The sequence below is a fragment of the Nuphar pumila genome, chromosome 8 (assembly GCF_984573655.1).
Source record: "Nuphar pumila chromosome 8, dmNupPumi1.hap1.1, whole genome shotgun sequence".
In the NCBI taxonomy this organism is placed as follows: Eukaryota; Viridiplantae; Streptophyta; class Magnoliopsida; order Nymphaeales; family Nymphaeaceae; genus Nuphar; species Nuphar pumila.
In genome coordinates this window covers 49,255,662-49,280,650 of record NC_143256.1, presented here as the reverse complement: position 1 = coordinate 49,280,650, position 24,989 = coordinate 49,255,662, and positions in this window count along the sequence as shown.

The window sequence follows — 24,989 nt, the reverse complement described above, 5'->3', positions numbered from 1 at the left end:
CTGTCGGGGTTTGAGATAATTCACTAGATATTTTGCAGATCAACATCTCATATGCTAAAAATTCCCTTTAGGTTGGCCCTAACCTGTAATAACACTTTTTAACCTTGTAAAACGGAAAGAACACCCAAACATTTTAGGCAGAAATGTCAACATTACTCAAATTCTGATAGGTAATCATCATTTTGGGCAGATACTGTTTCCGTTAATAGCCATGTTATCGGATCAGTCCGATGCCTAACCCCTTTTTGATATGATCTCAAATCCATATCAGATGCCATCCTTTAAAATATTATGGTTGAGGGCTAGATATTAGATTAGATGGAGTACAATATTTATGGCTAACGAATTCGCAATATCTGTGTCATATAGTAAAATTTGAACTACCAAAAGTGTTAGCCATAGATAGTTCATGCTTAGTGATCATGCTGATATATATCAACAATTGATCTAATATCAGTAAGTGTTAGTCATTACTAACAGATTTTGTCAGTAGGGTTAGCAGTCTTTGTGAGCACCATGAGGTTATCAGTCAATACAAATATCAGCAATCAGTATAGATAGCACAGGAACGTCATCTCAATCATCTTCTGCACTTGCCTCAGTCTCAATGTTGGCATACCACTGTATACATTTACACTGTTGCACCCTTGTACACAACTGCCCTTGTTCCCTTCTTCTTTCTATTATATACAAGACTTACCTGTGAGTCTATTCGCAGCAAAATCCACCCTTCACTGTCCACCATCACTACAGTCACATGGTTCCACTTGTGCACACTTCTTGCATTTTCTGTATATGTCTTCACTGATGCACAATATCACACCCACTCTTTAGATGTTAGTTTCATAAATATCATTTATATCACCATTCCACCTATATATATATATATATATATATATAGATATATGTATGCATGTATGTATGTACATAGACATATATCACTTTCACACTTTAGATCTTAAATACTTTGGCATGCGAGTATCTTTTACCATTGACATCCACATGATATGTGCAATTTTTTTCTCCCTTTTTCATACTAATCAGGTGTTTTGCAGGGAATATGTGGGAAATATCATTACTTGGAGTTGAAAATTCAATTTTATATGTTGTAATAAGTTAGATCTTAAAGAAAATTTACATTTCTTGTTTTAGATAGAATGAATGAGCATTGTAAATATCATAAATTGCTTATTTTCATGCTTTTTACCTTTATTTCTCAAAATCTCACAATGGTGAAACATGAATGACACGTGCACCATTTCGTAAGATGTAATTAATCCTAAGTTGATGATTTACATCAATGGCCATAGTTAGGGTGTAAACAAAACTTAGTATTTTTATCTTTTATAAAATAGCATTGGATCCACACTTGATCCTTTTCAAAATCCATCATGTTTTCTTTAAATATTTTCTTCTTTTATGAGGGTTTAGTCTAAAATTGATTTAATACATATATCAATGGCCATAGTCAGGATATATTGAGAATTAATTTCATTTTAAACTCTATAAAAGCACTAAAATGTATTCTATTCTTCATTTGAATTCAGATATGATTATTATATAATACATTCAATGACCATAGTCAAGGATGTATTATATCTTCAATCTTTATTTAAATCATTTAAAGAATGGATTAGCTTTTCAAAATCCAATTTCAAAATCTTTAAATTCATTCATCATTTAGGATAGAATTGCATCATATTTTCAAAATTTCTTTTCAAAACTCCAAGTGATTTTGAGTATCTTTCTTCATTCAATTCTATAGATTCAAATTCAATTTCATTTTCAAATACCAAAAATCAATTTCAAAGTCCAATTTGACTTTGAAATTTCAAATTCATTCTAAAACTTCAAAAATTTCAATATAAATCAAACTTCAAAGTTCAAATCAACTTTGGGACCCCAAAATTCGCTTTTCAAATTCAATTCTATCTCATTTCAAGATTCAAAGATTCAATTTCAAAGTCCAATTTGACTTTGAAAGTTCAAAACCATTTTGCATTCAAAATTTCAATTTCCAAATCAAAAATCCAAACTTCAAAAGTTCAATTTAACTTTGAAGTCATCTCCTGCTTTAAAAAAACAAGTTTATCTTCCTATCTTCAAAATTCAAAATCAAAGTTTGAGATTGATTCTGAATCTCAAAAACTTGACCCTTCTTAAATTTCAAATTCAATCTGGGTTTCCAAAACCCAGATCCATCTTCAAAAAGTTCCATTTGAACTTTCAGAATCCAAATTCCATTTAGGATCCAAAATTCAATTCCATCTTGGATCTCAGATTTCAGATCCAAATTCCATTTCAAATTTCAGATTAAATTTCACTTTTGGATCTTAGACTTCAGATCAAAAACCCATTTTAGGATCCAGAATTCAACTTCCACTTTGGATCTCAGACTTCAGATCCAAATCCAATTCTAAGATCTAGAATCCAACTCCACTTTGGATCTCATACTTCAGATCCAATTCTATTTTAGGATCCAGAATTCAATTCCATCTTGGATCTCATATTTCAGATCTAAATTCCATCCCAAATTTTGAATCAAATTCCATCTTGGATCTCAGATTTTAGATCCAAATTTCAAATCCCATTATATTTTCAAAATTTCATCTGAGCTTTCTGAATCCAATTCTATTTTCAAATACCATTTAGATTTCTCAAATCCATCTTTATTTCAAAACCCTAGATCTAGAATTCAATATCATTTCAAATTTCATCTCTTTCTCTTAAAATCCAGATTCAAAGTTCATTTCTGACTTCGCAACTTTACCTTTCCCATCTTCAAAATCATTTTTCCAACTCTGATCATTTCAAAGACTTAGAACTTCAATCTATCTCAAGTACTAAGTTTGATTCAATCGTTCAGAAATCATTTCTTCATTCTATTATCAAGTTCATCTCAAAACACTTTGAGAATTCCAAAAATCATTTTTTCAAAAAGAGCATATATCCTTGTATTGCACAAGCATGATTCTTTGTGCATTTAGACTTAGAATAAATTCTTAGATAGTATTTAGGCAAAGGAAAAAGGCATAAATTCGATCCTTGGTTCGATTACCCTGGTAAAGGCGCCAGGAACGGTCGAACCTCGTACCGACAAGCGAATCTCGTCTCTCCAATTTTTCCCGCAAATATTTCAAAAAACGGAGGCGAGTTATTTTCTTAAATATCTTCAAATCAAGGTCAAGTGAAACCCCGCAAAAAAGTTCCTCTTCTCTCTTCTCTTTCTTTTCTTTTCTCTTCTCTCTTTCTTTTCTCTCTTTTATTTTTCTCCTTTCAAAAAAGGAGGAAAATAGAGGTTGGAAAAGGAAAAGAGCAGAAAGAGGGAGAAAGATACGAGAGAGGAAAAATGTTTGCGATGATCATAGGTTTGGCGACCGTGATGGGACTTGTCTTCATCCGGTTGAATTTGTGCCTTTGCTTTGCTTTGATATTATCTAAGTTTTTATTCTTTCAATGTCAGCTTCATTTTCATGCAAAACCTTAGGAGCCTAGACTCTGTCCTAAGCTGACATCATTGCATATAGGATCTTGTAAACACCCCAAATTTTCACTCACCTTCTTGACATCGCCCTCAATCATCATATTTCAGTTCTTCAGAAGCAATGAAGGGCAAAATGGTCATTTTCCAAGATTGAACCTTGCAGAAAGTCCTAAATTTCATTCTTAAGCCTCAAAATTTCTATATTTAGGTTCAGAGACATCTTCAAATTGCAAAATTTCAAAATCCTTTTTCTGGACAAGAAGGTAGAATTTCCAATTCCTGGTTCAGAGTAACATTTCTTGAAACATGTCTTTGCATCGCATTGCATGAACACTTTGCATCATTTCACTGCACAACATGTCATTTTGAGATCTAGAACTCCTGATGTTAAAAAATTGTCAATCCAGATTTGATTTTTAAAATTTTCAAAATTGATTTTAAAACCCTAGGTATTCAAAATTACCAAATTTTCCCATTTTACCCCCAGGACTTTGAATTACAAAAATTTTCTCAAGGAAAACAATCTGGATATTTGGATACTGATTTTAAAGATTTTATCTCAAAACTTTTTGCAAAAAGATTTTAAATCTCTTTACAAAACTCTTTTACATTTACTTTATACATATTTTTGCCCTGAAAAACCAATTTTTCCAAATTCTTGAAAACAAATAATGTTTTATCTCGTATTTTCAAATAAATGGAGCGGGACCCGCCTTAGAACTAGCATCATACTCAAACTCTCAGGTAAATGTTTTTATTCTCAAGCGGGACCCACCCGAAGTTCATACCAATTTGCAAATTTTTCTTAATTTCTCAATATTTATTTATTTATTTAGTTAGTGGGCCCACACACATGTGGCACCCCAATTGAAAATCAAAGAGTTGCCAACACAAAATAAAGCTTTATTTTCAAAAGGATTTTAAAAGTGGATTGAGGTGGCATTTCCATAAAAGCCTCTCATTTATTTCAACATTCATTTTTTTTTTCCTTTTTATTGATTTGTTTAAATAAATTTTTTTTTTCCTTTTTATTGATTTGTTTAAATAAATTTTTTTTTTTAAAAGAAGGATGCAGCCTTAATGGCACAGCCGAATTTCCCTAAAGTAATAAATTTGATTTTTGCCTAAAACTTAGGGAAATGAAACCAAGTTTTGAAAAAAAACAAGATGCGCCCCTCTTGAAACGGTTGTTTTCAAAAAAAAAATTCAAAAAAACATAACGGAACCTCATGCTGCGTTTTCTTCTTTTTGAAAGGATATTCAAAGTTCTTTAAAGAGGGGAGGCCATGGATCGATTAAGGGGGGGGATTGACGGTTTTCTTTTTGGGATTTCTGCAGGGATTTCCTTCTCAAGAGGGAGCTCTCTTCCACCTCCCAAGGGATTGCTGTCAATCTCCTTCAAGCCAGCTGCAGGACCTCCACCAACGTCTTCCCCTTCTTCAGTCCAGCCACAGCAGGAAAGCCAGCCCAGCCTTCCATCATCTTCCGCACACCAACTGAACGTCCAAGAAGCTGCTGCATATCCTTCACCTCACCTTCAGCCTTGCCACAGGAAATCCAACGGTTGCTGTCATTTTCCTTCAGCCCACCAGCAGAAAGATATCCAACTAAAGAGGGATTCACCAAGAAAGGGGCCATTTTCCTTCAGTTGAAGGAAGGAGGAGGCACATCTGCGTTTTCTGAAAGTGCAGAAAACTCCAGCCAACGTGTCCATCCCCACTTCAGCCCATTGAAGATCCAGCCACCAGTTTTTTTTCCCATCTTCTTCAACCCCAGCAGCAAAAAGGCTCCAGCCAGCTGCCTCTTTCTTCAATCCCACCTGCAAAAGGAAACGTCATCCAGCCAGTGTGTGAACCTCTTCTTCAGCCCAGCCAACAGGCTGCCATCATCCTTCAACCCCAGCAATAAAAGGTCCAGCCGCTGTCCATCTTCTTCAACCCACCTGCAAAAATTACATCCAGCGTGAAACACCTAGCAGCAGAAAACGCCCCTTTTCTGTTGTACATAGCAACCATTGGTGTAAGAGATCCAGTAGCATTTGGTTTTTATCGCAAGAAGCATTGGGAAGTGTTTTGGTTCCCAGCCATCTAAATTAAGCTTGGACTGGTGAGTATATTAGGCTTTCATTTTCATTTTTTTTTTTTTTACTGATTCATTTCATTTCCAGTTTTGTATTGCCTGATTGCTTCAAGTCATTTCCTATTATTGTAATACTAGATTCCCTAGTTGTTGTCAACCTGAATTTCCTGTTTTTTTTTGGAATGTCCTGTTTGGTTTCTATTTGCTTTAATCTGTTAAAATGAGCTTGGATTGAAATCTGTTGTAACAGGTCATAAGCAGTCATTGTTTAGACTCTATACAAGTGACTGAATCTTTTCATTTCTGAATTTTGTTAAGTCTGGTAAATGATTATGCGTAAATCTCAGATTTAGTAATCTTGTTATTCGTCATTTAGTTACTGCCTGTTTAAGTCTGAATTTGTGAAGCCTTCGTGTGTGCTTACTTGTTCAAAAATTCAATTTACAAAAGCACATACATTTCAAAATTTTAAGCTGTATTTTCAATATATATATATATATATATATATATATATATATATATATATATATATATTCAAATCTGATTTTAGTGATTCAAATCTATTTGGTTTGCTTATATAGTAAGTCAGAAAAGTGTTTAATTCAGATTTAGTGTGAATCATAATTGCTTCTCCATTCAAATTTGTCCCTTTTCTGCTGCAGGGGTGCAGTCTTGATAAACCGCCACCTTCATGAACGGATATATCCATATCCGTTCATGATCTCTATACCATCTTTTGCACAATTCATTATTGATATATAGGGAAGCTCCATACCCATTTTTATTAAAAATTATCTTGTAATTTGGGAAATACGGCTGTGTAAAATCCCCTACAGAAACTGTATATACCTGTATTTTCTGATTTTACCCATTATATGGAATTTCCATTAATATGTATATTGTTTTCATTATATATATATATATATATATCTATATATATATGTATATCTATGTATATCTACCTATATGTATACGTATATATGTATATATATATATATGTATATATATATATATATATATATATAAGTATATAGAGATGTATATATATATATATACATCTCTATATACTTATATATATATATATATATATATATATATATATATATATATATATCCCTTTATGTGCCCTTATTTCCATATATGAGCATCCATGTATATATTTTCTCATATAATTACACCTCCATTGTTATATGTCATTTAACACCCATTTTAGCATTTTGATGTATATATATCTCTTCGTTGTATATAATATATATATATATATATATATATATATATATATATATATATATATATATATCCATTTTCTTGGTAATTTGGTACTAACTCTCATTTTGCAGGAAAATTTGGAGGAATGCTGATTCTTTTTCACTACGTATTTTTATTTCATTTATTTTGACTCGTCAAGGATGTAATAATCAAACTTGGAATAATATTTACTTTTACTGCTTAGATTAGGATGCATCTCATATAGTTTGATTTCAGCAATCTCCTGCTTCTATGATTCATACATCTCAATTTTCAAAATTCACCGTGGATGAACACGAATGGCACGTGCACCAACTCTTAGATAGTTGATGAACTCGGTGGAGTCCATATTTACGGCCGTAGTCGGAATATGGACGAGTCCCAGATCCATCATCTTTCTACTAGTCACACTAAGCCTACACTCTTAGGCTATCTTAAAATGCACATCATATTTCTAAATTTTCGAAATATTGTGAATTAACTCAAGTAAACTCTGAACATATTCATGGCCCCAGTTAGAATATGTGAAGGATTTACTTTGGCTTAATCCACATTTTTCCAACAAATTTTTCAGAAAGCTTTTCAAAGTGCATTCATTCATTCAAATCATCTGCATCATCTGTTTTTCTCATGATTTTCTAAAGAGATTTTCACTTCATGAAATCGATTTCTCAAGAAACTATGATGATATTCGAAGTTGGATTTTCCCAATCAAAGTTTTCCCGTGATTTTCCCTGAAAATGTTATTTTCTTAAGATTCTTTTCAAAAGGAAATTTATCATCTTTCTCAAGAATCAAAGTTGATTTTCAGACATTTCAAAGACAAAATTCTTAGGAATTCAATTTCCTAAGTTTTGAATTTCCTTCTCTAATGAGTTTTCCTATAAAATTTCTATCATTTTCTTAAGAAAATTCTCAAAGTCCGAGTTTTCCCGACAATTGCTTTCCTTTTCAAAGGTTCATCTTTTCTCAAGAATTCCATCAGTTTTCCTGAGATTCTCGTTTCTTCATGGTTTTTCCAAGTCTTTATAAACTTTCTCAAAGTTTTCCTGAGATTCTCATTTCTTCATGGTTTTTCAAAATTTTCTCGAGATTTTTACTTTTTCAAGATTTTCCAAATCTTTATAAACTTTCTTGAGATTTCAAACCTTCTTCGTCTGAGTTTCCTGAGAGATTGATTTCCATCTTTTTCCTGAGAAATGCTTTTCAATTCCAAATATTTTCTAAGCATACATCATATTTTCCAATTTACATTTTCCAAAAATCTCATACATGCCTGAATTCTCTGTGCATTTAGGAAAGAACACGATTTCGGTAATTTCACTAAGTCAAGCCCAATTTTGGTCCTTGGTTCGATTACCCCTGTTAAAGGCGACAGGAACGGTCGAACCTCGTACCGACAGGTCGAGCCCCATCCCATGAATTTTTTCCCGCAAATTTTCAAAACGGAGGCGAGTATTTCAAAACAATTTCCAAAATCTGGTCAAGTTTGAATCGAGAAAGCATTTTCCTCTCTCTCCCACAAGGAAGGGAAGACGGGAAAAATTTTGCGACGATAACAGGTTTGGCGACCGTGATGGGACCTGTCTTTGTCTGACCTAAATTATGCTTGACTTAGTTCAATTATTAAAATTATGTTCACAACATGTCAGCTCTTTACTTTTGATATCATGCGAACCTAGAAGCCTAGATTCTGACCTAGATGACATTGACTGCATGTAGCTTAGGCATGGTTTGGTAGGACCAGATTGAGGAGAAATTTTCATGTTCACATAGACTTAGGTCTAAATACAACTCTCCTCAATTTAGGATCTGAATGCAAACAATGTATGCTTCTTCAAAGAATTTCAAAAGTCTATCTCTCTAGGATTTAGAGCCATCTATTTCTTGCATGTGATCATTTTTTTAAAACCCCAATTACCTATCATTACCCGGTCTTCACGTTGCTGGGCTCTCTTCCAGAACCCTAGTTTGAGACAGAGCCTCACAACTGGGCCAATTATTTGGGTTAACACCCTCCTACCACGTACCGCGGGCCACAGTCCGAAGTATATCGGTAGGCGCTCAAGGTTGTTGGGAAACCTTACCTTAGAACCGGAGTTGAAATTATATGCCACGTACCTCGGATTTCGGTTCGGGTATATCGGCATAACTGAATTGGATAAAGATGATCTGAATCTAGAGTTAGGATTAGGATCCTACAACTGTTTTCAAAATAATGCATCTAGAGTCAGCCTTTTAGGGAGTGCTGTATGTGCATAAATGTTTGTGCAGGATGTGATTGTTCGTATGTTACCTCTATTTTCTTACATTTTCCCAAAAATATTTTTCAAATTTCCATATTTCTCACCTTTTCCTTTATTTTCTCAAACCCTGGAAGATTTTCCCAAATATCCAATTTCTTTCAAAACTCCAGGTGATTTTTCATTCTCCCGTTCTACTGGATCTCGAATTTCCAGCTACATTTTATCCTGCCTGCAATTTTCCAAAATCATATGTTTTCTCTCATTGGATTTTCAATTCTTTTGTCTATTTGCAAAATTCTTCATCTTATTTTCCTCATGCATACCTTGACTATTGCGGTGGAAATTGTTTACCCACTTGCCTTCTCCTTATTCTAAATTCGTTTGCGAATTGTTGTTTTTCAAAGAGATATCTCTTTCCTTCAAAAATAGTATTTTCCTCGTGGTTGATGACCTCGCCTAGATAACAAGGCACATTTTTCCGTTGTTTATTTTTCTTACAAAGAATGACAACACAATTGTCGTGATTTCAGCGGCGACTTCATCCCTAGTAATGGGATATTCTTCCAATTGTCTACCATATCGTCAATAATCATTTTCTTCCCAAATCCAAAATTCCCTCAGGGTCTAATCAAGACTTTATCCTGCAGAGAGAGCATCTATAACATTTGATGGTTCGAACAAGATCAGGCAAAAGAACGACGACATCTCAGTACTCGTCGGCCTCAGAAGAAGAGATGGTCTCCCCCCGGTCCGAGAGGAGTCAAGAACAGCAGCAAGAGGACGATGACATAGATCCTCAGATGTACACGATGTTTCAGAAAATGATGAAGAGGATGATGAGTGAGCAGGCTGGCACCAGCTCAGACAAAAATCCATTCAGTCAGAAAATTAGAGATCGTGTGGCCAAGAAATCAACCAAGGAGCGTGTTCAAGATACTTCGGACGAAGAAGAATCAGCAGATGATACCGAGGAAGAATGCGAGATCATTCATGGAGCCACTCGCAAACCAAAGGGCCAAGCAATAGAAAAATCGCTTCAAGCACAGTTAAAAGAAATGGCCAAGATAGTCAAAGATTTACAGGTTCGGGATAAAGGCAAGAAAGTCTTCACTAGCGAGGACTTTTATGATGGCTTAGAAGGAGACGAAGATCTAGAAAATCTGCCTCGTAAATTCATCAAGTTCGATGGTTCTGGCGACCCGAAAGCCCATCTCGCCATGTTCTTCGCCGAATGCTCCAAATTCAAGAGAGACAATAGGGCCCTATTTCTCTGTTTTCCTCGTATCCTAGAAGGCACTGTCGCCAAGTGGTACTCCGAGCATATCAATCCAATCGAGCTGCGAGAATTCGATAAGGTGGTCAATCTATTCATCGAACGATTCTTGTTCAATACTGAAGCGCTCCCCACATTGAGCCATCTCTGCAATCTAAGGCAGAATGAAAATGAAAAAGCAAGGGACTTCATTCGCAGATGGAGAGAGACCTGCAACAAAATGAGGGATCTTATATCAGAAAGGCATGCTTTATCGTTGATCCTCAATAATTTTTCGCAACCTCTGAGAGAATTAATTTCTACCTCACCATCCAAGTCTTTTGTTGAACTCATTGAATGAGCTAAATGGATCGAAATGGGAGTGGAGAACGGGGTCTATGAAGGCATTATCATTGCAAGAAACAATCAAGATGCCAAAAAGAAGGCTCACTTCACTTTTGCGGCTAAGTCTTTCAATAATAGCAAAGGTAACAAGAATGATCATGGCAACAGTTTGGAGAGAATCAAAAGGCAAAAAGGGAAGGACATCAACAGTGATAAACCTCTCCAATCCAGCCCTCAGCATCAAAAGAAAGATCAGGAAAAATCAAAGCGCAAGGACTGGAGAACTGATCGAGAATTCACCCCTCTCGATCAGACACTCGAGAGTATACTCGAGTATATGCTTGAGAAAGACCTTGTCCGGTTGCCTAAAGCCGCTGATCCTCCAGCAATTATGGGTAGATTCAAAGAACAATTTTGCAAGTTTCATCGAGCAGTAGGGCACGATACAGAAAACTGCTTCATCCTTAAGAACATTGTTCAAGACTGCATTGACAAGAAGCTCCTCGTTGAAGATGAAAAGGAGGACTAGTCGTCATGACAAAGACTTTTTTTTTTCACAATCATTCCAGAAGATGACAATGCCAACAAATTTCCCATTTCCCATTTTGCTTTTTCAAAAGAATAATGTAATCCCATTTTTCTTTCCTTGATTTTAAAGCATCAATAAAGTCATCGAATTTTTCAATAGCTTAGCGCCATCTTATTTGCTTCTTCTTCCTTTTCACAATGTCTCTCTTGTAAGGAATAATCTTGAGGACGTTTATCAGTCAAGAAGCTTGTCTCCTTATTCATCAATTATCCTTCTCTTATTCCAAATTGTCCTCCCTAGTTACACTGGGGCATTTTTTTGAAAATTTATCTTTACCTCAAAACATCCTGTATGCAGGCAGGATAAACCAATCTCTCATTTTGCATATATATGCACCCATTTTCATTCATTTGCATTCAATCATATTCATTTACATTAAATTTACATCAGCATTCCCCTTCAGGTTAAGGGATAAACCTGAATCATTTTCCATAATTCTTCAATTTCGACCCTCGAGTTATTCAAATCTTCAATTTCGACCTCCGGGTAACCCAATTTCCAATTTTCAAATTACCAAAATTATCAATTTCGACCGCCAGGTCATCCAATTTCCATTTCCCGTTCAGGATAAGGGGATAATCCTGAAACCATTCATAGAAGCAATCCAATTCTCTATAATGGTCCTTATTCTTCATCGAACTGATAGTGTTCCAAGTGAACTGATAGTCGTTCTTCATTGAACTGATAGTGTTCCAAGTGAACTGATAGTCGTTCTTCATTGAACTGATAGTGTTCCCAGCGAACTCATAGTCGTTCTTCATTGAACTGATAGTATTCCCGAGCGAATTGATAGTCGTTTTTCATTGAACTGATATCATGCTCAGCGATGGTCTGATAGTGTTTCAAGTGAACTGATGGTCGTTCTTCATCGAATTAATAGTGTTCCCAAGTGAACTGATAGTCGTTCTTCATCGAACTGATAGTGTTCCCAAGTGAACTGATAGTCGTTCTTCATCGAACTGATAGTGTTCCAAGTGAACTGATAGTCGTTCTTCATCGAACTGATAGTGTTTCAAGTGAACTGATAGTCGTTCTTCATTGAACTGATAGTGTTCCAAGCGAACTAATAATCGTTCTTCATTGAACTGATAATGTTCCGAGTGAACTGATAGTCGTTCTTAATTGAACTAATAGTATTCCCGAGCGAATTGATAGTCGTTCTTCATTGAACTGATAGTGTTCCAAATGAACCGATAGTCGTTCTTCATTGAACTGATATTATTCCCAGCGATGGTTGTTTTTAATTGAACTGATATAATTCTCAGCGAACCGATGATTGTTCTTAATCGAACTGATATTATTCCTAAAGATGGTCGTTCTTAATTGAACTGACATTGTTCCCAGTGAACTGATAGTTGCCTCCTTTGGGGAAAGGAGATGATAATTTTCGTCACGGATGTGTTGAGCCGGACCTCAAATGCGCTCTTTCACCAAGGATTTCAAGAACATGTTGTCAATTTGTCAGTCAATTATCTGTTGATTTTATTGCACAAATATTTTCCTCAAATCTACCTTCAGCATTACTTCCAAAAGAGTAAAGCTTTTGCGAAAAGAGATTCAAAATTCAAATTCTTTCTATTGGCCAACCAAAAGGATGAAGGATAAATCCTCGATATGGTCAGACAAGAAGATTCAATGTTTTGCAAAGCCATAGATGATCGATATTGATCGCAGTCAATGGCACATTTTTAAAGACCATTCTTGTAAAGATGAGGAAGTGAAAATATCCTGAGCGCTAGAAAAAGAGAGCATTTATTCAAGCCATGTCTCCTCAAAATCACCTAAGCTGCAATTAAATATCCGCAAAAGGGATCTCTCACTTGTCGTCAAGATGAAGGCGAATTAAGCGAGTAGACCCCCGGGGCCAAAGAAGATTTGAAACATCTCCAAGATGATGGAGTTTGTGACGAATCCTTCCAGGGAAAGTCCAAAGCACTATCGAGATGAAGGCAGATGCGATGAACCTCCCGACAATCCCTAAAAGATATTTAATTTCAGCTATCATCCAAAGATCTCAAACCCATGAGCCAATATCGTCAAAGAAGGATCGAAACATCTCCAAGTTGAAGGAGTTTGTGACGTACCCTTCCCAAAAGAGAGAAAGAGAGGAAAAAGAAAGAGAGAAAAGGTCAGAACATCTCCAAAATGAAGGAGAATGTAGCCGAAGCCCAAGAAAGCCAAAAGAGTGCAGAAGGATTATCATGAGAGAAGCTCCCAGGATATCAAACTACCAAATCTATTAAGAATCTTCTTTAGACTTGTGAAATTCTATTATCAATATCCTTTCATCAACTGCTTTCATAATATCAAATTCTCTTTCCTGTTCATATCAAGGAAATTGATAGCTTCCTTGAAGAAGGTCAATTGCAAGCAATTTGGATTTAAAATCTCGATCCTACGAAGTCAATCTCGTTCGGAGGTAATGCTTCAGGTAGAAAAGAAAGAATATTTTGCAACAATGCGTATCATTTTCAAATACTTTGCCTCAATAACAAAATTCCTAACATTTTGACAATATTTTCTAGCTATCCTGACGTGAAGTGAGAGCTTGATGTTCGTTTTCAACACATTCTGACACCAATTTTAAATCCCTCTTAAGGACTTGATTCCTTCCCTTCTTTGAGAGCGAGCTCTCAGATTTGCACAATTCCGTGTGTCCCCACTGTCCAACTATAGACAGTCCCATTTCGGTTCGAGGTCGAACCACCAATCATTTCTCACATAAGGCAATTTCAAAAGCTGATGAGACGCCCAAGATCAACCTCTTTTCAAGCTTTAGGGACCCCATTTTCCTTTCTTTTGCAAAACCCCTATCGGATTTATTGTGTAAAATCCAAAGGTTCCATCATGGTCTCTTCTTTCGAGGATTCCATCCATTTTTCTGCCCGATCAGGATAAGGGTATAAACCTGAGCCTCATTCAAAGAGGTATTTCATTTTTCGCCCGATCAGGTTAAGGGTACAAACCTGAGTCTCGTTTCGATGAGATATTCCATTCCCCAATCAGGTCAAGGGTTAAAACCTGAGCTTCCTTCCATACGAGGTATTTTTTGTCCCATCCAGGATAAGGGCAAAACCTGAACTTCACTCTCATAGAGTGAATCTTTCTTCATTCTCCATTTCATATCTACCATCTTCATCAGGGCTAATTTCCTCAAAACCAGTCAGATCCTTCTAACTAGGGCATTTTTATATAGCCCAAATTTGGTGTGTTTTCTTTGCCACTAAGCTCGGCCATAAGTCGGCTTAGTAGCAAAGAGGGGCATCTGTAAACACCCCAAATTTTCACTCACCTTCATGACATCGCCCTCAATCATCATATTTCAGTTCTTCAGAAGCAATGAAGGGAAAAATGGTCATTTTCCAAGATTGAACCTTGCAGAAAGTCCTAAATTTCATTCTTAAGCCTCAAAATTTCTATATTTAGGTTCAGAGACATCTTCAAATTGCAAAATTTCAAAATCCTTTTTCTGGACAAGAAGGTAGAATTTCCAATTCCTGGTTCAGAGTAACATTTCTTGAAACATGTCTTTGCATCGCATTGCATGAACACTTTGAATCATTTCACTGCACAACATGTCATTTTGAGATCTAGAACTCCTGATGTTCAAAAATTGTCAATCCAGATTTGATTTTTAAAATTTTCAAAATTGATTTTAAAACCCTAGGTATTCAAAATTACCAAATTTTCCCATTTTACCCCCAGGACTTTGAATTACAAAAAATTTCTCAAGGAAAACAATCTGGATATTTGGATACTGATTTTAAAGATTTTATCTCAAAACTTTTTGCAAAAAGATTTTAAATCTCTTTACAAAACTTTTTTACATTTACTTTATACATATTTTTGCCCTGAAAAACCAATTTTTCCAAATTCTTGAAAACAAATAATGTTTTATCTCGTATTTTCAAATAAATGGAGCGGGACCCGCCTTTGAACTAGCATCATACTCAGACTCTCAGGTAAATTTTTTTATTCTCAAGCGGGACCCACCCGAAGTTCATACCAATTTGCAAATTTTTCTTAATTTCTCAATATTTATTTATTTATTTAATTAGTGGGCCCACACACATGTGGCACCCCAATTGAAAATAAAAGAGTTGCCAACACAAAATAAAGCTTTATTTTCAAAAGGATTTTAAAAGTGGATTGAGGTGGCATTTCCATAAAAGCCTCTCATTTATTTCAACATTCATTTTTTTTTATTTTTCCTTTTTATTGATTTGTTTAAATAAATTTTTTTTTTTAAAAGAAGGATGCAGCCTTAATGGCACAGCCGAATTTCCCTAAAGTAATAAATTTGATTTTTGCCTAAAACTTAGGGAAATGAAACCAAGTTTTGAAAAATTCAAAAAAACATAACGGAACCTCATGCTGCATTTTCTTCTTTTTGAAAGGATATTCAAAGTTCTTTAAAGAGGGGAGGCCATGGGTCGATTAAGGGGGGGGATTGACGGTTTTCTTTTTGGGATTTTTGCAAGGATTTCCTTCTCAAGAGGGAGCTCTCTTCCACCTCCCAAGGGATTGCTGTCCATCTCCTTCAAGCCAGCCGCAGGACCTCCACCAACGTCTTCCCCTTCTTCAGTCCAGCCACAGTAGGAAAGCCAGCCGCAACCTTCCATCATCTTCCGCACACCAGCTGAACGTCCAAGAAGCTGCTGCATATCCTTCAGCTCACCTTCAGCCTTGCCACAGGAAATCCAACGGTTGCTGTCATTTTCCTTCAGCCCACCAGCAGAAAGATATCCAACGAAAGAGGGAATCACCAAGAAAGGGGCCATTTTCCTTCAGCTGAAGGAAGGAGGAGGCAAATATGTGTTTTCTGAAAGTGCAGGAAACTCCAGCCAACGTGTCCATCCTCACTTCAGCCCATTGAAGATCCAGCCACCAGTTTTTTTTCCCATCTTCTTCAACCCCAGCAGCAAAAAGGCTCCAGCCAGCTGCCTCTTTCTTCAATCCCACCTGCAAAAGGAAACATCATCCAGCCAGTGTGTGAACCTCTTCTTTAGCCCAGCCAACAGGTTGCCATCATCCTTCAACCCCAGCAATAAAAGGTCCAGCCGCTGTCCATCTTCTTCAACCCACCTGCAAAAATTACAACCAGCGTGAAACACCTAGCAGCAGAAAACGCCCCTTTTTTTGTTGTACATAGCAACCATTGGTGTAAGAGATCCAATAGCATTTGGTTTTTATCGCAGAAAGCATTGGGAAGTGTTTTGGTTCCCAGCCATCTAAATTAAGCTTGGACTGGTGAGTATATTAGGCTTTCATTTTCATTTTTTTTTTTTACTGATTCATTTCATTTCCAGTTTTGTATTGCCTGATTGCTTCAAGTCATTTCCTATTATTGTAATACTAGATTCCCTAGTTGTTGTCAACCTGAATTTCCTGTTTTTTTTTCGAAATGTCCTGTTTGGTTTCTATTTGCTTTAATCTGTTAAAATGAGCTTGGATTGAAATCTGTTGTAACAGGTCATAAGCAGTCATTGTTTAGACTCTATACAAGTGACTGAATCTTTCATTTCTGAATTTTGTTAAGTCTGGTAAATGATTATGCGTAAATCTCATATTTAATAATCTTGTTATTCGTCATTTAGTTACTGCCTGTTTAAGTCTGAATTTGTGAAGCCTTCGTGTGTGCTTACTTCTTCAAAAATTCAATTTACAAAAGCACATACATTTCAAAATTTTAAGCTGTATTTTCAATATATATATATATATATATATATATATATATATATATATATATATATATATATATATATATTCCTTTATATTCAAATCTGATTTTAGTGATTCAAATCTATTTGGTTTGCTTATATATTAAGTCAGAAAAGTGTTTAATTCAGATTTAGTGTGAATCATAATTGCTTCTCCATTCACATCTGTCCCTTTTCTGCTGCAGGGGTGCAGTCTTGATAAACCGCCACTTTCATGAACGGATATATCCATATCCGTTCATGATCTCTATACCATCTTTTTGCACACTTCATTATTGATATATAGCGAAGCTCCATACCCATTTTTATTAAAAATTATATTGTAATTTGGGAAATACGGCTGTGTAAAATCCCCTACAGAAACTGTATATACCTGTATTTTCTGATTTTACCCATTATATGGAATTTCCATTAATATGTATATTTTTTTCATTATATATATATATATATATATATATATGTATATCTATGTATATCTATGTATATCTACCTATATGTATACGTATATATGTATATATATATATGTATATATATATATACATCTCTATATATATATATATATATATATATATCCCTTCATGTGCCCTTATTTCCATATATGAGCATCCATGTATATATTTTCTCATATAATTACACCTCCATTGTTATATGTCATTTAGCACCCATTTTAGCATTTTGATGTATATATATATATCTCTTCGTTGTATATAATATATATATATATATATATCCATTTTCTTAGTAATTTGGTACTAACTCTCATTTTGCAGGAAAATTTGGAGGAATGCTGATTCTTTTTCACTACGTATTTTTATTTCATTTATTTTGACTCGTCAGAGATGTAATAATCAAACTTGGAATAATATTTACTTTTACTGGTTAGATTAGGCGGCATCTCATATAGTTTGATTTCAGCAATCTCCTGCTTCTATGATTCATACATCTCTATTTTCAAAATTCACCGTGGATGAACACGAATGGCACGTGCACCAACTCTTAGATAGTTGATGAACTCGGTGGAGTCCATATTTACGGCCATAGTCGGAATATGGACGAGACCCAGATCCATCATCTTTCTACTAGTCACACTAAGCCTACACTCTTAGGCTATCTTAAAATGCACATCATATTTCTAAATTTTCGAAATATTGTGAATTAACTCAAGTAAACTCTGAACATATTCATGGCCCCAGTCAGAATATGTGAAGGATTTACTTTGGCTTAATCCACATTTTTCCAACAAATTTTTCAGAAAGCTTTTCAAAGTGCATTCATTCATTCAAATCATCTGCATCATCTGTTTTTCTCATGATTTTCTAAAGAGATTTTCACTTCATGAAATCGATTTCTCAAGAAACTATGATGATATTCGAAGTTGGATTTTCCCAATCAAAGTTTTCCCATGATTTTCCCTGAAAATGTTATTTTCTTAAGATTCTTTTCAAAAGGAAATTTATCATCTTTCTCAAGAATCAAAGTTGATTTTCAGACATTTCAAAGACAAAATTCTTAAGAATTCAATTTCCTAAGTTTTGAATTTCCTTCTCCAATGAGTTTTCCTATAAAATTTCTATCATTTTCTTAAGAAAATTCTCAAAGTCCGAGTTTTCCCGACAATTGCTTTCCTTTTCAAAGGTTCATCTTTTCTCAAGAATTCCATCAGTTTTCCTGAGATTCTCGTTTCTTCATGGTTTTTCCAAGTCTTTATAAACTTTCTCAAAGTTTTCCTGAGATTCTCATTTCTTCATGGTTTTTCAAGATTTTCTCGAGATTTTTACTTTTTCAAGATTTTCCAAATCTTTATAAACTTTCTTGAGATTTCAAACCTTCTTCGTCTGAGTTTCCTGAGAGATTGATTTCCATCTTTTTCCTGAGAAATGCTTTTCAATTCCAAATATTTTCTAAGCATACATCATATTTTCCAATTTATATTTTCCAAAAATCTCATAGCACATGCCTGAATTCTCTGTGCATTTAGGAAAGAACACGATTTCGGTAATTTCACTAAGTCAAGCCCAATTTTGGTCCTTGGTTCGATTACCCCTGTTAAAGTCGGCAGGAACGGTCGAACCTCGTACCGACAGGTCGAGCCCCATCCCATGGATTTTCCCGCAAATTTTCAAAACGGAGGCGAGTATTTCAAAACAATTTTCAAAATCTGGTCAAGTTTGAATCGCGAAAGCATTTCCCTCTCTCTCCCGCAAGGAAGGGAAGACGGGAAAAATTTTGCGACGATAACAGATCTAAGTATGGTTTGGTAGGACCATATTTAGGAGATTATTCCATGTTCACATTAGACTTAGGTCTGAAATACAACTCTCCTCAATTCTAGATATTGAATGCAAACAATGTATGCAAGTGTATGCTTCTCTTCATTTAAAATTCTATCTCTTTTAGGACTTGCATTAGAACTTTTTTGGTTTTATTACATGTTGGACATGTTTTTGAAAACATCCCTACCTATATTGTCCCGGTCTTCACGTTGCTGGGCTGTCTCACTGAACCATAGTTCGGGAGAGAGCCTCACAACTGGGCCACTTATTTGGGTTCGCGCCCTCCTACCACGTACCTAAGGGCCATAGTCTGAGGTATATCGGTAGGTGCTCAAGGATGTTGGAAAGCCTTTTACCTTAGAATCAGAGAATTATTTATATGACACGTACTTCGAGCTTCGGCTTGAGTATATCGGCATACCTTGATTGGAATCAGATGATCTGAACCATAGAGTTAGGGTTAAGGTCCTATGAGCCATTTCAAAATATTGCATTTAGGGTCGGCCTTTTAGGAAGTGTTGTGTGCGCATCCTTGTTTGTGCAGCTGTGATTATGCAATGTTTCTTGTATTCTCCTATATATATCAAATCTTTTCAAACCCTGGGTGTATTATTAAAAAATTCTCCTTTATTTTCACAAACCCCAGGTGTTTATTTTTCCTTTACCTACATTCTTTCTTCTTCTAATTATTTGAAAAACCCTGGAAAATCGTTTTTCTAAATTCCCGTAAATCTTTCAAAAAATTTCCAAGATTTGTGTCTTTTCTTTTCTTTCATCAAAAGTCTATCTGTAAGTCCTGCATCCTATCTAAAAACTTGTCTTCTTTGCCTCAGTATCAATCCAATGACGTTTGATTTTCTTGATGGTCTTTCCCAAAGATCATGTCTTCTATCAAATGAGAGATGGAACCTCGGATCATCGGGTTATCCAGTCTCATTCCTTCTTCCCTCGGTGGTATTATTCTTGGTTCGCCACCTTCTCGCGTATGTTCTCAGACCACTTGGATGATTGTGGATTGGAGATGGCATCGGCAGTTGGCAAGCGAACCATCAACGACAGTCTGATTCAAGCTATGGCAGAACGGTGGAATCCACGTACCTGCACATTCTAGTTTCCATGGGGAGAGATGACTCTGCTAATGGATGAGTTCAATGACATCATGGGATTGCCAGAGCCAGCTGGTCAGCCAGATGATCCGGTCGAGCAACAGTTCCTGATCAATGACAAGGGGATAGATGTTCGAGAAGCGTTAGCTAGAGCAACAGGGAGCAGATCTTGGCCTCTCACTGAGATCAACGGAAGTCAGTTCATCGACCTGTTCGGACTCTATCACAAGTATGGATCTTACGAGGAAGTTGACACCTTGTCTCGAGCAGCAAAAGCAAGAACCCAGCATGCCATGGTCCTATGCACAGTGGGATTAGCGTTCTTCCAAGACGGTTAGAATTTCATCGATGTTAGAGTCGTCCAACTCTTTCGAAGATGGGGAAGCAAGCAGAACCATCAACTTTCACTGTCCATGGCAGCTCTAGCCTTTCTCTACAGAGGCTTAGCTCGTTTCGCCCTTGGGGAGACCATTTTGGTGGAAGGATGCACTTATGTCTTGCAGTCTTGGTTCTTGCGACATGTGCCATCAAAAGCCAGTTCCTTCAAATTCAACAGCAAGAAGCCAAAGTCTGTTGTTCAGTATCGAACTTTGATCGAGAGCCTACATCAAGAAGAGATCCTTTGGGATTACTTTGACAGGTGAGAATCAGTTCCTCGCTACACTTATGCTCGTAGCAAGTGTTACAGATTGCTTGGTCCTTTCTTCTGTGTTGACTATCAGCTAGAGAGGTGTCTCAGACAGTTCTCGCAGTGGCAGGTTCGCGCCAACATTCGCTTCCCGGCAGGCCACATGCCAGAATTCGATCTGCAGTCGGATCAGTGGTCTGGGGCATACCATGTAACCAAATACACTTGGGACTCTTTCATTCTTTTGTCTATATTTCCTGGAGCCAATGTATCTTCTGAATATCGAGAATGGTGGCAAGCTGTTTGTCCACCTTCTCTTTGTATTTGAATTTTGTCATCAATAAAGATCAACTTTTGTTCTAAAGCTTTTTTTGGCCAAATTTTATTCTTTTATCTTGTTTTATAGCATAAATGGTCACGATGCTCGTGACGACCTCATCCCTAGTGATGAGATTTTTTTCCTTCTATTCTTCTACAGTTATCTCTTATCATGATGGACGACCTCGCCTAGGTAACAAGGCACATCTTTTTATCACAAAGTGGTGACACAATTATCACAAAATTTGTGATGACCTGTAAACACCCCAAATTTTCACTCACCTCCCCAACATTTTCACCAAACATCATCATCCAGCCTTTTGAAATCGCCAGAGGGCAAAATGGTCATTTTCAGAGCCTGGACCTTACAGAAGTCTAAATTGCATCTGCAACTCTCAAAATTTCTCTATTTTTAGCTCAGATGTTCAAAATTCTTCTCCTGACAGGAGACGACAATCTCCAAAGCCCGGTTCAGGATTACATTTCATAAGACCTGTCATTGCATAGCATTACAAGAGCATTTCATATCACTTTACTGCACAACATGCCATTTCGAGGTCCAGAACTCTCGATTTCAAAATTTTCAATCCAGATTTGAATTTCAACTCTTTTTAAAATCAATTTCAAAACCCTGGGTCTTCAAAATTATCAATTCTTCCCATTTTACCCCCAGGACTCTGAATTTCAAAATATTTTATCAGGAAAACAATCTGGATAATTTTCAATAAATTTCATCTCAGATTTCGCCCTTTTGTCAATATCTTCCTTTTACAAAATCACCCTACAAGCGCCATCTCTTTTCAAAATTTCTGTTTTGCCAATTAGTCTAGATTTTATGAAAATTCCAAAAAAGGAATTTACTGTCTTGTCCTTATTGCAATATGGGGCCCACATTGAGGTGGTGTCACATAGGCTTTTCTTTTGAAAAACCTAAATTTTGAAAAAACCCAAAAATATAGGAGCCTTGTCCCCTGGATTGGTGGCACTTGTCTTTTTCTCTCTCCTCCCATTTACCTACCAAGTGTCAGCGTGGGGTTCACCTAGAGGTGGCGCCACATGTCATTTTCTCTCTCCTTTCATCCTCCGACACGTGTCAGTGTGGAGGCCATCTTAAGATGCCGCCACATGTCATTAGACATCCTCTTTATTTTATGCCATGTGTCAGTGTCCACCATCTTCACCCTGTGCCATGTGTCATTCCAAGGTCACCCTGAGATGCCACGTGTCATGTGTTGCCTTGTCCAGAAAAAGCAAGTGACACATGTCACTCCCTGCTTTTCTCAGAAAAAGCAAGTGACACATGTCACTCTCTGCTCTTCTCAGAAAAAGCAAGTGACACATGTCATTCCCTGCTTTTCTCAGAAAAAGCAAGTGACACATGTCACCCTCTGCTCTTCTCAGAAAAAGCAAGGGACACGTGTCTCTCTCTGCTTTCTTCAGAAAAAGCAAGTGACACATGTCATTCTCTGCTCTTCTCAGAAAAAGCAAGTGACACATGTCACTCTCTGCTTTTCTCAGAAAAAGCAAGTCACACATGTCACCCTCTGCACTTCTCAGAAAAAGCAAGGGACACGTGTCTCTCTCTGCTTTCTTCAGAAAAAGCAAGTGACACATGTCACTTTCTACCTCCTTCAGAAAAAGCAACAATTCAAATATTCAAACTCCAGGCTGAGGTGGCGCAAATACTGAAGTCTCCTCCCTAAATTCATTTTTTGAGATGGTGCCACGTGTCCCTTTCCCTCTTTTTCCTCCCTCTTGCCAGATGTCATTGTAAAAGCCACCCTGAGATGGCGCCACATGTCAGTCTCTCCTTTCCTCTAGAAAAAGCAGAAATTTAAATTTCAAACTCTCTCTGAGGTGGCACCATCTGAATCCTCTGCCTTTCCTTCTGACACATGTCAATGTAGATGCTCTGAGATGGTGCCACATGGCAGTCTCTCCTCCTTTCAGAATAAAGCAGAATTTGAATTTGAAACTCCAAGACAACCCCTCTGAGGTGGCGTCTTCTGCTTCTTCAGCTCCTGCCTCCTGACACATGTCAATGTTGAGCCACCTTGAGGTGGCACCACATGTCAGTCTCTCCTTTCATCAGAAAAAGTAGAATTCAAACCCCTCTGAGGTGGCATCTTCTGCTTCCTCTGCTCCTACCTTCTGACACATGGCAGTGTGGAGCCACTCTGAGGTGGCGCCACATGGCAATCTCTCCTTCTTCCAGGAAAACCAAGCTTTGAATTTCAAACTCCAAGAGGACATCCTCTGAGGTGGCGCCATTTGGGAGACTCCTGCAGAGAAAATCAAGCAAGCTTTTTGAAAAATTCCAAATTCCCCTGCTGAGGTGTCTCACTCACAAAATTCTCATTTTTATTTTCTCAAAAAATCAAAATGGCATGCTCTGAAATGGCGCCACATGGAAGGTCCAGATTCACTATGTTTGAATTTTGAAAATCTCCAAAATTTCTACAAATACCCTAGCCCATGCCCAGCTCAGGGAGAGCCTTGCTTGAGAATTGAACTTCAGAATTCCATTTTCTTTCTTGGTTTCCTCTGGATTCACGCCCCTCTAGAGCCCATTGTCAATGTAGTCATTCATTTCGGGAGTTCCAAAACCGCAGGAGAACACAAGGTAAGCCCCTATTCCAATCGATTTCATCATGATTTGATTCATGTTGTCGTTTGAAGAAAGAGCTCATCCGAGGGATGGATCGAGCTATTCTCATAAAACAACATATATAAAAATATTCAATTATGCTTCCTTGATGATTTTTAGCATTCATGCATTTAGCTAAATTTAATTTGCATTTTATTTTGTTAATTTAGCATGTTTCATAGGTTAATTAGGTATTTATTTCAATTCTGCTCAATTTCAGTAGCTCTCTATTTTTGTCAGTCAGTCCACACGTCATTTCATGCATTTATTATTTATAAACAATTCTAAAAAAATCATGGAATGCGCCCTTAGGTGTCTCTAAAAATGTGCCAAAAATGTGGAAGGATTTGAATTCGTTTACTGTGGTAAACATTCAAAAAGGTGAGTTGGGTTTTATTACCCAAGATGCATTTTAAAATTTTATTTCCGACTTGTAAAATCAAGATCTCCCTCATGGGAGAGCCGATTTTCGATCCGAAAAATGTTATGAACTCAAGAGGATGTCTAGTTTTTAACATGAGTTTCTAAGATTTTTTTGATTTTTTTTAATGTCTAACAAAAATCCGAGAGTGCGGGACACGTGTCAGAGCCTGATTTGGGCCTCTGAGACTTTGGATTGACTTAGGTCGATGAGTTCTCTTTGGGTTTTCCTCCAAATCCAAAACTGTAAAAAATAAATGTTATGTCCAAGATGGCTTATGTTTGCATCTGGAAGCTTGTGATTTTTAGAACAGCTGTGATACCTGTTTCGGATTTGTTTTCGCTAGTCCCCTGTTTTGCTACATTTGTCTGTTCTGTCAATTTAGGAATGAAAAGTTATATTTTTATCTGTGTTTATGTTAATCAAATGCCAAAGTCATGAACATAAAAGTTGTCCATGTAGGTGTCGTGAGTAGCTCTGTTAAATATCAGAAATTTCCGTGGCTGTTTTCTATTTTTTCTAGCATTTTATATTAGATTAGGTTTATTTTTACCTCTGTCAGAACCAAATCCCTATTACCGAACTCACCATGGCTCAAATCCCGAGGCTGTAAAAACTAAAAATGTTTCATTT